The following is a 14,995-nucleotide window of genomic DNA, read 5'->3' as shown; positions in this document are numbered from 1 at the left end:
TAGATCAACCAGGAATGCTTAAAATTGTTCATTTATATATACACTTACATGCATACAAGTACTAATAAGAACAGAGTAATGATGCCGTACCAGTAAAATCTAGCTGCAGGAAAGGGAATGACTTGTATTTCGATCCTCCTTTTCAAAAAAAAAAAAAAAAAAAAAAAAAAAAAAAAAAAAAAAAAAAGTTCTTAATTTGCATTCTGGACATAAGAATCACAACATACGACTGTTAACGTCTTCCAGAGGACTTCTCTGTCCCTTTGTCAAAGTAGGCCTATGTAGTGATTCTCATTCCAAGCGGTTGGTCAATCAATGAAACTACAACAACATGTATTGGAAAAAAGAAATATATTTTAATTTGCATCCCGGGCATAAGAATCACAACATACGACGTCTCACAGAGGCCTTCCCTGTCCCTTTGTCAATGTATCTTCTACGCTAACAATACGCTGCCACTAAAACACAGTTACAGGCTCTGCCCATCCGCAAAAATCCGTGCTTTAATATACAACCTCTCTCAAGATTTTAAGTTAGTTCAATCCGCACTCTGTGAATTTTTTTTTAGTTAAAGGTGTAGATACTGGGTCATATGGAAAGTAGTTATAAGCCAGTGATGTGTTTCACATCTTGAAGTATTTTCTTCTGAACTTGCGTTACTTCTTGATATTTGAGCTCCGTGGTTAAGCGGTTAGCATGCGCTCCTTTGGTTCGAATCCCACGTAGGTCCACGTTTCATATTGCCTCGCTGCCAAAAAGGACGCTAAAATCACATCAACTCAACTTCTTGATATTTCATAATTATCGCAGCTTCAGAAGAAAATACTTTCTTTAAGATATAAAACACATATCTATCTATGAAACACGTATGTTAAGGTATGAAACACATACTAATTTATAACTACTTGCCATGTGATCCAGTGTAAACACTTTTAATAAATAAATAAATAAAAAAAAATCACAAAGTGTATATTGAACTAACTTTTCATCTCTACAATTTATATTGAAACATGGATTTCTATGGACGAACAGAACCTAAAATCATGTTTTAGTGGCAGCACAGCGGTAGCAGAGACATTGATAAAAGGACAAAAGAAGTTCTGAAACCAAATATTCTGATTCTCACATCAAAGATGGAAGGTAACATTATATATATATCTATATCTATATCTATATCTATCTATATATATATATATATATATATATATATATATATATATATATTCAAAATTAAATGTAGACTGAATATAAAATCCGTGCTAAGTGCCAAAAATGGAAAAGTTCGGTTTAATGTAAAAATGTGGTCTATGCATTGGCGTAACTAAGATATTTTCCTAAGAGGGCCATGGCCCTTTAGTTCTGAAAATTGGAAGAATCTTTTAGAAGACCTTGTTATAATGCTTATATATATATATATATATAATTCTGAGTCTCCCTTTCCCCGCACACACTATAAGCTCTTCAAGTTAATTAGTTCTCCTAACATGAGACTGTCATGTAACAGTTCAGTGAAGTATGTTACATCATAAATTTGCTTAAAATTGTTAATTTCCTATATTCAGTTGCTACTAAATAACTACCTAAAACCTACTCTAATTATGAAAACTCAATTTTCTATTATTGTTTTACTCTTGCAATTCTGAGCGAAAGTACATTATTCGGAAACGTTAACTATCATGTTCTCACAAGGAAGGAACATGAACCTCTCATCTCAACTTCCGAATCAAATCTAGTCCATTCGATAAACATAACAAAGATATGTTCATGCACAAAAAATTAGGTGCCATGAACAACGAAGTAAGTCCCTGGGGCCCACTAGCCCTTTAGTATAAAGAAAATCGTAGACTCGCAGTGAAATAGCTATTGCATCAACACTGTTCAATGGAAAGTCATGGCTTATAGTTCATTCTCTTCAGCGTGAAACAAGCTTTCCAGAGGTGCTATGTATTGGAGTCCATAACGCACTTGAACACGGAAAATTGGGAGAATGTGGGGAAAATTCCCTCCAGAAATCCCTCCCATCAACTTTGGACCCCTCTGGAGTGGCCCCGGGTGAAAGCATTCAATCCAAACTTTTCTTGAAAAATACTATAGAGTTTAAGAAATGACTGTACTAAGTTTTATATTGATAGATGGGATAGATATGAGGAAAAAGCTTGTATACCAATACACGCTTTTCCCTTATACCTATTCTGTCTATCAATGCAAAACTTAGTACAGTTATTCCTTATACTCTATAGTACTGTATTTTTAAAGAAAAATTTGGATTGAGTGTTTTCACCCGGGGCCAAAGTTGATGGAAAGGATTTTTGGAGGGAATTTTCCCCACAGTCTATCAATTTTCCCTGTTCAAGTCTGTTATGGACCACAATACATAGCACCTCTGGAAAGCTTGTTTCATGTTGATGAGAATGAACTATAAACCATAACTTTCCAAAGAACAGTGTTGATGCAACAGCTATTTCACTGCGAGTCTATGATTTTCTTTCTACTAAGAGAGTTACTGGGCCCAAGGGACTTACTTCGTTGTTTATGGCACCTAATTTTTTGTGCATATCTTTGTTATGTTTATCGAATGGACTAGGTTTGATTCGGAAGTTCGGATAACAGATTCATGTCCCTTCCTTGTCAATTTATTCTTACACCTAATAGAAACACAAGCAATGACATAATTTAAAAGTATAACTTTTTAAACATCTGTCATGGGCTAGTATTATTCATTTCTATATTTAAAGTAAAGTGTAAAATCTTTTCATTTTACGTTTTACTGTAAATCGTTGTCGTTTGCTAGAGTTGCAACTTAATTACACAAACCATTGCGAACAAACAAATTCAATCAGTTTTTATACACAAAACATTTTTCTAATAATAATAATAATAATAATAATAATAATAATAATAATAATAATAATAATAATAATAATAATAATAATAATAATAATAATAATAATAATAATGGTGGTGGTGGTGGTGGTGGTGGTGGTGGTGGTGGTGGTGGTGGTAGTGGTGGTGGTAGTAGTAGTAGTAGTAGTAGTAGTAGTAGTAGTAGTAGTAGTAGTAGTAGTAGTAGTAGTAGTAGTAGTAGTAGTAGTAGTAGTAGTAGTAGTAGTAGTAGTAGTAGTAGTAGTAGTAGTAGTAGTAGTAGTAGTAGTAGTAGTAGTAGTAGTAGTAGTAGTAGTAGTAGTAGTAGTAGTAGTAGTAGTAGTAGTAGTAGTAGTAGTAGTAGTAGTAGTAGTAGTAGTAGTAGTAGTAGTAGTATCATCATCAGGGTGTCTGCTAAAATTCCAAAATGAAATTTCGTGACTTTTTCGTGACCTTTTCTTTACCAAATCACAAAATTTCATAACATTTTCAGGAGCGAATTTTGGTGCGAATTATGTCGAATTTTCATCCATGCGATAGAAACGTACTTTGCTTGCGATTTGGTAGCGTCTAAAGCTGACCATAGACATTTTTGGTGGTGAATGTTGACGTTTTATAGAACAAATTTTCCAATCTGTACTTACATTTGTACAGTTAAAAAAAATCGTGACCCAAAAGCTAAATTTCGTGACTTTTTCGTGACTTTCATGACCGTTTTCTGATTTGGTGATCTTTTCGTGACATTCATGACTTTCGTGACCGATAGACACCCTGGGTATGTAAAACTATCGAATCGGAGAAATATAGTTGGCTAACTTCCCGTACAACTTAAATATTTAAAAAAATGCAATTAGAAGAGAAGCAGGTCAACAATACGGGAGGAGAAGACACGGACTTGAGGGACAGCTATAGCAATCAAATTAAATTTGTAGTGCATCGCGTTTATCTAATGCAACATTTCTAAGATTGGTAGTAAGTATAGTTAAGTTACAATACACTAAAAATTTACATGTCTTATATAAATAAAGTCAAAATTTATATTAGTTCTCTTAAAGATTCTAAGTGGGTGTTGCCTACAAACTCTCTCTCTCTCTCTCTCTCTCTCTCTATATATATATATATATATATATATATATATATATACCGGGTGCACCATTTATAATGTCCCATCTTTATAACAGAGGAACCAAGAGGGAGAGAGAAGCGAAACTTTGCACAAAGCAACTACAGGAAGGGGGACATCTATCGATGTATTGGGTAACATCACCAGGTGAACAGTGTTGCCAACCCAATATAAAGTTATGATTTTTTAAATAGAATGACCTAAATTTAATTTCATAATTCGAATCAGCAATGAAAACAAAGACAAAAGAGATGACACTCGCAGATCAGTGTTGCATACTTTTTGAGAAATATTGTAAAACATGTGTCAAATTTAAACGTCTTTAACACACACAAGGAATGAAGTAGTAACTATTTGTGCACATTAAATGAAATACTGGGAAGAACTCTTTAAAATGACTTCAAGTTTACAAGGATCAGTTAAACAGTGTTGCCACAACAGAAGAGAGAAAAGTTGAACTTGGAAATAGTGCAATAACTTGAAAAAGGTCCCTAGTACAGTATGATTTAAAATTCATAGAGCAAATCAGTATGTCATAAGGAGCATTGTCACGTTTATTTGAGATCGATAAGTCAAGTACTTACCGAGATATTCGGTACTCTGTAAAAGCTGAGAATTTTGTGCTGTACAAGATGGTAACGCTGTTTCAAAATTCCCTTTTTTCCCTCTGCGTGGGAGAAATATTAAAGTACTAATCTGTGACACAAGTTATATTCTGTGACATGTCAAATTAAAGCAAACTATATAAAATAAGGAAACAGAATATGTTTTCTGTTTCATGAATTTTGTAATGTATGTTACGAATAATTGTTTCTTGATCATCATAAACATATATTTCTTTAATTTAATTTCTTTCTCCTGGATATAAGTTAGAAAATACAATAAAACGTAGATATTAATAGTTGTAAAATTTGAATTGAAAATACATAGGCTAAGTTTTCTTAAATGGTAGCAAAATTTTTCCAATCATCCAATATTTATACGTACCTACTATCCAATTTTAGGGGACCATACACAACTTATTTTGTATTTCATTCACCACGAAATTAACTACAAATAGTGTATAAATATTGTTTTTTAAGAAGTGAGTTTCATTTATGGATTCATAGGTGCCGATTCCCTTATGAGGACTCAAACGTGATGATTAAAAGTACAGCACGTAGAAATATGCCATAAAAGCTATAGTGGAACAAACACCAAACAACCCCTGTTAAGAGGCCATTAATAACAAGAAATGTATGTGATCGGTTAAGAAACCGGTTAAGGTCGGAGAACCTGGTGGGGTCCAAGTTCCGTTAAGGGAGTCCAAAACTACACTGGACATCCTTACGCAAAGCTAACCTAACCTAACCTAGTATAACGTAGTATGTAATCAAACCAAAATCAATAGAAAGAAGTGGTGTCAAAGATACTGGATCCCCTTAACGGAACATAGACCCCTGGGGGGACCATGAACGGTTGGATCCGTAGTGAGTTGACGAGTAAACGAGTAAAGTATAAAAAAAAATCAAATCTGTGCTGGATGGCCACAAAAAGCAAGGAAGTATTTAACCAAGGCAGGGCAGGGCTAAAGTAGTGGAAACTCCAGTAATCTATAGGGACCAGGCACGTTAGAAAAGGTGGGTAAGTTGCAAACAAAATAGTGTAAACATACTGTGTAAAGAATATTTCATAGTTCTTCTGCAAATTATATACGAGATCGTATTCCTTAGCGCAGCGTAACTTTCTGTATAACGTCTCACGTTTATGCCATTTAGGCTAAGGGGGACAATGATTAAGGCAAGTGACTGATGATAGAAAAATTAATGGGATGAGAATGTGAGAGAAAGCGAGAGTACCCGACAACCCCATGGACACGATGTTATCCACCACAAACTTACTGGATCGGAAATCGTATCAGGGACCCCACGCACCAGAGGTAAGTGCTGTACCACTGAGCAAACGTGCCCTCGCAGTTTAAGAAGGCATAACCACACAATTTTCCTATTATAATTCAATCAAAATCTTTTGTTTTTTGTACAATGGTTCACAATAATTGAATATAGATTTCTCGGAAAAATACGTACAAACCTCTGCATGGTGGTCACTAGAAACTATCATTTCATCTATTTGAACAGAACGAAGTTGGAAACTCACACTGGCTTTTGTTCGTATAGAGGAGGCATGTCAGCGACAGTGTACATGCGCGTAAAGGAGGACAAGGGAGAGAGACAAGCACCATCCTGTGCTATGTGGGACTGTGTCCGTAGAAAACAAACACGTCACCACGTGAAAGTAAAACCGAAATGCTTATTTTCGCTTTGTGTTGAAGCAAACCGTTACGAAATGAGAGGGTCCAGGTATAAATACGAGGGTAATTTCAAAAGTCTTGCACACAGCCTATGCACGACCGTTTGAGTAGTCTGATCAAGTTCACTTTTAGGTCAGTTGTGTGTCAGAGTTTGGGCTTGGCGATTGTTTCTATGTTTTCTGGTTTGCTTAGCTGTGTTGTGATAAATTCAGTGGTGAACCTGCCTGAAATTGAATTACACATGATGATAAGCGTTCCTATATCAACATCGAAACTCTATGTGGAAAGAATCCAACTGAAATTTACAATACTTTGCGGGAGGTTTGTCGAAATAGTGTAGTGGATCATAGCACTGTATTTCGGTGCTCAGCTCGTTTCCGTGAAGGTCGTGTAAGCACTGCAGACACCCCAAGAAGTGAAAGACCATCAACTGCAACAGACTACACTCCTGAGATTATTATGAATGACATTTTGAGAGAGGGTCGACGAAAACATGTAAGAAAATTCCATATGAGGCCAAAATATCTGTCACTTCACTTTACAGAATCATTACTGAGAAGCTCAAGACGAAGATAAGATGGGTTCCGCATGATCTGAGTAAAGTGCAGAAAGCATGTTGCAAAAGAATCGCAGAAAAATTGCTTCAACGTTATCAAACAGAAGGAGATCAGTTTTTCCAAACGACTGATGCAATAGATGAAACCTGGATACGAAAGTTTGAACCAGAATTGAAGTTTCAGTCTTCACAATAAAACAATTCAGACTCTTCACGCCCGAAGAAATTCCGCTAGCAACAATCAAACTTTTATCCCACGATGATCTTCGCGTATGCTACGAATCGAGAGATGGCTACAATAGAGTGACACAGGGGACGTCTATACCAGGCGTATACTACAAGCTGTTTCTGCAAAATGTTTTGCTCCCGAAAATTATTGAAAGGAATCCCGACATGCTTGCATCTGGTGTCCTCATTCTGAACGATAATGCAAGGCCGCATACTGCTCTACAAGTAAGGGAGACAATTAACAAGTATGGATGGGAAATACTTTTCTTCCCAATATAGTCCTGATTTGACCCCACCAGACTTTGATTTGTTTCCCAAATTAAAACAAACTACTCTATGGAAAATGTTTTGATTAGATTGACAAAGCTTTCTGTGAGGTGACCCGAGTGAGCAGACAACTCAACGATGAAGGTGTAATATCCAGAATACAGAATTTGCCAAATGTTGGGAAGCTGTCATAAACAAGTATGGAGATTGTATTGACGGCCTGTAAAGGTATTTTGTACAATAAATTATTAGCTTGCATAACACCTTCCAGTGTGTAGAACTTTTAAAACGACTGTCGTACAATATATTGCAAAAAATATTCCGAACAGTTGCTAGGACATAATATTGTACGTAACGGTACATCTAAACACTAAATGCAAACATTAGAAACTATTGGTACCATAACAAATAACAGTCTATGTGCCACGCTAAATAACAGTATATGAGTCTAATTTCAATATGTTCGCAATATTTGCGGATCGCAAACGAACACAAACAATGCAATAAATAATTATAATTGCATACCGAGAATCGTAAATAATAATAATAATAATAATAATAATAATAATAATAATAATAATAATAATACTTTACATTTCGTTAACAGAATCCACTGCAGAATGAAGACGTATGAAACATTTTAAGACATTCATTAATTACGACCTAGCAGTTGTGTATGTAAGAGAAAACTTGAACCTATGATTTTTGTGATATTAATGCACAATTCACAAATTTTTACGTTGCTGCAGTATTATAGAAGAAGTTTACCAAATGTATATTAAACTAAGCTAACCAAAGCCAACCTACGTATCCTAACTCATATTTCATGTTCAAGGAAAAAAAAAAGAAAAAACACCTAAGTAAAATTTTAATGAACCCCATCAGCACTATATTACAAAAGTTAAACATATCATCAGTGGCGTATTTAGGGGGGGTCCGGGCTTAAGCCCCCCCCCCCCCCCGAAATCTTACTTACTATAGTAAAGTATATGAAATATCTTGCAGAATTTTCACATTTTCAGGCAAAGCCCTCCCCGAAAGTTAGCAAAGCCCCCCCCGAAAGAAAATCGTAAATACGGCACTGCATATCATGCATTGTTGTGCGTGAGCCAGTATATAGTACATTACGTCATTCTTACTAGTTGCTACTACTTGCATTTTGGTCAACTTATTTACCTTTGAGTTTACAGTAAATATGGTGCTTTTTTATTTTAGGCGCACCAAATTTTAAAAGATTTACATGTAAAATTCCGTACTTCGCATGAAAAGACATTAAAAAAATCTGCAAGCGATAGAGTTAAATACAAAGTAATACACCTGTATTTCATGTTTAGATGTGTAGGTTACCATACTCCACGTCCCTCGAATTGGCGTGTCATCCAATCAGCCAACAAGCTCGCAGTGCGCTGTTACTATATCTTCAGGGAGGAACCTAATCATTCATAATTGTCCACAAATACGAACAAAATTAATTATGAATGATTTGATTCCTCCCTGAAGATTTAGTAACAGCGCACTGTGAGTTTATTGGTTGATGCCACACGCCAATTCGGGTGACGCGGAGTATAGTGTAAAATCCTTACGAGTACTTTACTACGGATAAAATAAGTGAGTGCATACAAATGATGGTTGTATTAGAAACTATTTTCCACCGGTGCTGTATTTGTGCACAGTGTACAGAAGTTGTATTTTATGTTTACAAGTGGAACACTACAAGTATGAAGCCGTGACAAGTATTATTGAAACTGATGTCATTACCAAAATCCACTCATTTCACTATCTTTATTTTTGCATATACCAATCTTCGCTGACGCACCTCCTCTCTAGAGCTCGCGCCCTTCAGCTTCGCCCTGCCGGGACTCGGTGAGATAGCATTCGTGCTTTTTAGTGGCCTACTAACACAAATTGTTTCTTGTTTTTTGCATTGCAGTTTTTATCCATACATCCGGACGCCGTATTTAGGCGCAAATCCTAGAAGAATCTTAATTATTCAACAATTGATTATGATGGTCCCCTTGAAATTTAACTATTCCATTTGACAAGATTCCATGTCGGCCAGCGCAAATCATTTAGTAAACAATAAGAAGGTATTTGTGAAATACTTGTAATTTTTCAACAATTATTTGGAGTTGTGCGGCAAAAGTAAAGCTGCACGAGAAATATTCCTAAAAATGTACTTAAAATATTATGTCGAGCTTCACATGAAAGGCAGTAGCGCGTTTCAAACTTATTCGATGATTTGTAACTATACATTCAATAAATGAGCTGATAAATACAGAAGATAACGTACAGTTTGACAAGTTGGCGGCAAAGTAGAAATTTAAAAAAATACACTAATTTTATGGTACATATAAGTAGGTATTTCCAGAAAAAATGCCTATTTCATTGGTGAAAATAGGCCACAACTCATACAGCTAACCTTTGTAGAGATTTATAATACGATAGCAAAATAATAATAAATAAAAAATACTCAGTTAGAGCCAATGACTTTAAAATTTTAAGATACTAAGAGAGAGTACATCTGTACAAATAATACCACACAAAGAAATTTGTTTCGTGACCTGATGGGTAATGCCAGAGACTTGGGGAACTATTCTGATATGGATTGCGTCAACGCAAAGCAATATTTAACATTTTGTTAGTGATCATCGGCATAGCAGTTATAATGACTTCTTGCATTTCTTGTATGTACAATTTCTTGAACATTGCTTCCGAATGATTCCCTTAGACGTGCAAACGAAGAAAGTGAGTAATTATCATGGTTACACCGCTTGGCTATACCCACCAGCTACAAAACAGCCAAAGAAATTGTGCTTGCAAATCATCCTTTGTATTGCTTTAATTGGAACAAACTATTACTTATTTCATTCATTCGTGTTTAAAAAAGAAATAGTAACAAGTTGTTAATATTTACAGATAATATTGAATTGTTTCGATATTACTCCCCTAAAGTTGCACGAGAATAAGTATATTCATCGCACGAAATAGCTATTAGGTAACTCTCGTAAACGTACTTCTACCATCTTGTTGAAATGTGAATTCGTATTACTAACTCAAGAACAATTTATATCCACATTAAGTTTAGTTAGTCCTTTCAAGAACTCAAATGGGTTTCATTTCATTGTATGTCCATTGATTAATGTTTTATTTCGTTTTATACATTTCTTCACGATTTCTCTAACGCTGAGGGAAAAAAGGGAATTTTGAAACAGCGTTACCATCTTGTACAGCACAAAATTCTCAGCTTTTACAGAGTACCGAATATCTCGGTAAGTACTTGACTTACCGAACTCAAATAAACGTGACAATGCTCCTTATGACATACTGATTTGCTCTATGAATTTTAAATCATACTGTACTAGGGACCTTTTTCAAGTTATTGCACTATTTCCAAATTCAACTTTTCTCTCTTTTGTTGTGGGAACACTGTTTAACTGATCCTTGTAAACTTGAAGTCATTTTAAAGAGTTCTTCCCAGTATTTCATTTAATGTGCACAAATAGTTACTACTTCATTCCTTGTGTGTGTTAAAGACGTTTAAATTTGACACATGTTTTACAATATTTCTCAAAAAGTATGCAACACTGATCTGCGAGTGTCATCTCTTTTGTCTTTGTTTTCATTGCTGATTCGAATTATGAAATTAAATTTAGGTCATTCTATTTAAAAAATCATAACTTTATATTGGGTTGGCAACACTGTTCACCTGGTGATGTTACCCAATACATCGATAGATGTCCCCCTTCCTGTAGTTGCTTTGTGCAAAGTTTCGCTTCTCTCTCCCTCTTGGTTCCTCTGTTATAAAGATGGGACATTATAAATGGTGCACCCGGTATATATATATATATATAATTAACAATATAAAATCTAAGCTACGCATTCATACACTGCAATATTTTTAAATATTAATATAACCTAATTGCTTAAATTGCAGTTAGCTACACATTTTTGTGATTTTATAAGGAACATATTCAATGTTTTCCAGCATATATAAGACAACTCTTGTATATTCCTGAATTACATATGAGCATCTTAGCGTACTGTTGTAGTTGCATCGTTAGTAGTTAGATAGTTATAAAGTAGGGGAAGGCGGAAAGTATGGTTACAGCCAGGGAGCTCCCAAAAAAATCTTATTTTTTTTAAAAATGATTGTGTTTTGACTGTACCAGGGCACACTCATGGAAAGTCCATCCGATCTGCACCGCATGCAATTTTAGTAACTTGACAGACATTTGTGTACTTTCTTAATAAAACTATACTTTCTTTTACAGTGAAATTATTAATGTGGCTTAAAGATTTGAGCTTACACTATATCTGTATTCTTTTCTTTCTTATAAGAAGAATCTAGTTCTTTAATTTTTCTGTGAATATAGGTAAAGTAGAGGAAGTCGTGCGTTCCAGGAACACAATGTACCAGGGGACATGGCACCTACAGCTTTCCTGAATTTCATACCAATTTTGCCTTCCTATCACTGAATTCAGTTTTCTATAATTCATTTGGGTAATATGAAGTAATTGCATATAGAGAGAAAAGTGAACTGGGAGGCAATATATGTTTTTCGTGTATCAAAGTATTTCTTCTTTTCTTGCTGTCATTTGGAGAGTTTTTCTCGCTGGCGCATAAGTGGAAGTAACAAGTAAATACTCCAGCATATTTAAGATAACCTATGTACTGCTTCTACATTTTTATCACTTTAATTTATTATGTACTCCTTTCGTTAAATTTACTTTAATTTATAAATAGGGAGTTCCAAGTACCAAGGGACACGAATTTTCATGTACCAAGGTTGATGATGTAGCCCAAATAAACTTATGAATTTGTATTTTAAAAAAATGCCTAGTTAGATACTCATTGCATTGCTATTTCACCAAACAATGTGATGAAACTGCAATATTATTGTTTTATATAACTTTATATTAATTGTATTTAGAAAGTTACTTGACAATGCAAAAATTCCCATTCTATTGAGAATGTGGAAGCAAGCTTTGGTTTCTGTATTGTGCTTATAATTGTTTAATTTAACAAACAAATTAGTTGGCAATAATCGATTATTATCAAATTTATGGTTGTCCCTAGGTAATGCTCCTCCCCCCTGTACCAAGAGACGAGATGACTTGCTCGGTTAAAATTGCTCTGGCTCTTGTTATTGCTGGGGTACCCATGTAACTTTTACAATATGAAGCCAGGAACATTTTTTTTTCTGGTAGTCGAACGGCCACATTTTCTGGGTCATTTGTTCTGTATGTAGTGATATTTACGTGAATACAATGTAACTTTTAGACAGATTATCACATTTTTGGTCATAAGATAACTAGTTCTTTATTTGCTTATTAAATCATATACTCTAAGAAGCTGTTCTCCCTTTAGTACAGGGACAGCGTATTCCAATTCGGTGGATGAACAATGAGATTTCGAATAAACAAAAGTGCTTTCACTAACGACGTTCATCTATAAGTTCACATGAAGCTCGTATATTGGAATGATTTCATACAGTGCCCAAGTGAACAGACAAAACCCTGATATTGCCTGCATGCTGTTTGCACAAAAATTTCTTGGTAAGCTAAATTCTTTCCATTGTTAAAGGAAAATTACGAACAGATGCAGCTGGTTTGGTAGACAAAATGGCGATTTTTAAAAAAATAGATGACAAAATGAAGTAGAGAAAAAAAAAAAGCTCTATTGCCCTCCTCGCTAGTCTAGTGGCTAGCACGCGAGCTTTTCGTGCACGGAGTCCCGGATTCGATTCCCGGTGGGAGAGCACTAAAAAAGAAATTGCATCATTATGGTAGATTGAATTCCATTTTAAATTGTATGTCCACGTTCTTGTATAGTTTCGGAGCGTAAAAGGACGCTTAAGTCCAATCCAACTAACCAAGGAAAGCTATTCCTCAAATCTTCATCGTTAGCGTCAAGAACGCTCTCACTGTTTATTCGGAGGGGGCCATTAAGTTCATGAAGAAGTTGATTAAAAAATTGTCAGGAAATGGGGCAAGCAGCAAAATCCACTTCAATAATGAGAGCTGCTGAGAGGTTCAGCCAGAGTAAGACGTATCTTGTAAACAAATTTCATGATTCACATAGTAACAGTCATCGCTGTCCGTGTTTGTGTTCTGCGTGCTATGTTACACAGAGACTACGAAGAATATTTATGACCGTGGGCTCTGAACAACGGCAGGGACTTAAATCCAGTGCAGTTGACGGATGTACAAACTATCATCCAACACCAACTCTGACAGTACATACCGTTACCCACCACACTAATCTGCACAAAAGCTGGATAACAGACCACGCAAGAAGATAGAAAAGAGCACAAAGCCTGCCTTGGAGAACGATACAACGACGTTCACCTCTACTACATTAAGTACCATTCTCTTGTACTATTTGACAAAACTTTCAAATTTTTCTGAATATTGTACTGTTCAGTTTTGATTATTGCGTCGGTGTGTAATAATCGACAGAGTTCAACCCCCACATTATGGTAGCGAAATGGTCGCTTACTCTGTCGCTGAGGGAAGAACACAGACTCAAAGTGTTTGAGAACAAGATCCTAAGACGAATATTCGGACCCAAGTGAAACGAGAATGGTGAATGGCGGAAACTTCATAACGAGGAACTACATAATTTATATCGTTTACCAAACATTGTTACTTTCATCAAATCCAGGAGGCTTAGGTGGGCAGGTCATGTAGCCAGAATGGAACAAAGTAGGAACGCTTTCAAAGTTTTAATTGGGAATCCAATCGGAAAACGACCATTGGGAAGACCTAAACGTAGATGGGAGGACAATCTTAAGATGGATCTCGCAGAAATAGGAATACAAAGTAGAAACTGGACCCAGTTGGCTAAGGATAGAAGTCAATGGAGACCTTTTGTGAGCGTGGCATTGAACCTTCGGGTTCCATAGGCCATAGAGTTAGTTAGTTCCAACCCCCGCATTATTATTTCGGGGTCTTTAAACTCCTAACGATGTATTCATACAACGAGACTGAACGTTATACTTATCTCTTGAAAAATGTTATATACCCTTTCAAGTCATCTCTCAACAATTAAAAAGATGTACAGGACTTGACCAAACATTAGTATTTATTTGGCTTGTGTATAGCCCGCTCCCCCCAGTTCTTTGTCACCGGAACAGGAAGAGTCACTACTACTACTACTGCTACTACCACTACTACTACTACAATACCACTACTACGACTACTACTTATACTAAAGCTCCCTTACCACAAGATTTACATCGTAAAACTTTATAACATGCGATTCCGATTCATTTGAATCGTTAGAATCACCATGATTCGTTAAAAATCACTGGGGGGAGCGGGCTATACTCAATCCCTTTATTTTTTCCTTTAAATTACGTTCACTGCTAAAAAACTACGTGCACATGTAATACAGTACTTTAACTGATTAACAAACAGCACATCAACTGTTCTTTAACTCAAACATGCACTGTTGTTCTATTACTTATATAAACTGCGACATGGTGACTGGTAAGTATAGTTTAAATAATTATTATTATACTTTCTCTTCTTTGTTACGTTTTCACTACTCAAGTTATATCCCCAAAAAATCTCGTTCTTCCGATTATGCCCACAACAACGAGGGTGGGTGAAATATATTAGAAAAAGGAAATACATCTGTGCAACAACCGATTTATATATACTTGCC

General features: G+C 35.5%; 1 protein-coding gene across 4 annotated transcripts in view; it reads right to left on the bottom strand.

The window, feature by feature from the left end:
- The window catches only part of Acat1 (Acetyl-CoA acetyltransferase 1), a 78,689-nt gene that overhangs the window by 61,227 nt on the left and 2,467 nt on the right, over positions 1-14,995 (bottom strand). The window lies entirely within an intron of this gene.

The sequence above is a fragment of the Thermobia domestica genome, chromosome 1 (genome assembly GCF_964235325.1).
Source record: "Thermobia domestica chromosome 1, izTheDome1.hap1.1, whole genome shotgun sequence".
Classification (NCBI taxonomy): Eukaryota; Metazoa; Arthropoda; class Insecta; order Zygentoma; family Lepismatidae; genus Thermobia; species Thermobia domestica.
Note: the sequence above shows the minus strand (reverse complement) of the source record. Positions and strands in the feature narration are given on the sequence as shown.